The 708-nt window shown below is 49.4% G+C and overlaps 1 pseudogene; it reads left to right on the forward strand.

The window, feature by feature from the left end:
* Positions 1-478, forward strand: LOC115176508 (protein rapunzel-like; annotated as a pseudogene).
* Positions 479-708: the final 230 nt, after the last annotated feature.

Below are 708 nucleotides of genomic sequence, written 5' to 3' on the forward strand. Positions count from 1 at the left end.
ATGTCACAGATGGAGATCGTGGAGGACCAGGCCAAGCTGAATCCGGACCTGGTGAAGGTGCTGCAGTGTGTGACCTTCATCTTCTCAGTGGCAGCTGTGGTCCACCCCATCTTTGGCATGGCCGGTTCTCTGATCTGAATGGTGCTGTACCACATGGACAATAAGGACATCCAGATGCTGAAGTGCAAGTTTGGCTAGGTCAGCTGTTCCCCAGACCAGCTGGCTCAGCAGAACCGTAGCTCCCTGCTGCAGATCAAGAAGGAAATGCTAGATGGTCAATACTGCCGTGTGGAGGAGAACCAATACAACCAGTTCCTCAAGTTCATAGGGATGGTGGAGGTGCGGCCCAAGCACTGCGAGTGCAAGAAGGATGACTTCCAACAACCTGGGCGACCAGAACCTGCAAACGCTCTACGAGGTTGTTGTGGGCAAGCCCAAGCGGTTCAGCCGGCTCATCCTGGGAGGAGAAGTGGATTGAGGAGATGGAGCATGTGCAGGAGAGGATGAAGGAGGCCATGTGGAAGTGCAAGTGAGGAAGAGGTGGAGAAGAAGAAGTTGTAGAGCAGGGTTCCCCAACTGGCGGCTTTTTGCTTTTTAAATTTTATGTTAAAAGTTTTTATTTTCATTGTTGGACATTAAAACAAGTGGTTTAAATGTAAGAAATCTGTTAACAAGTATTCCCACGCACAATAAAGAGACACATTATCA

The sequence above is a fragment of the Salmo trutta genome, chromosome 37 (assembly GCF_901001165.1).
Source record: "Salmo trutta chromosome 37, fSalTru1.1, whole genome shotgun sequence".
Classification (NCBI taxonomy): Eukaryota; Metazoa; Chordata; class Actinopteri; order Salmoniformes; family Salmonidae; genus Salmo; species Salmo trutta.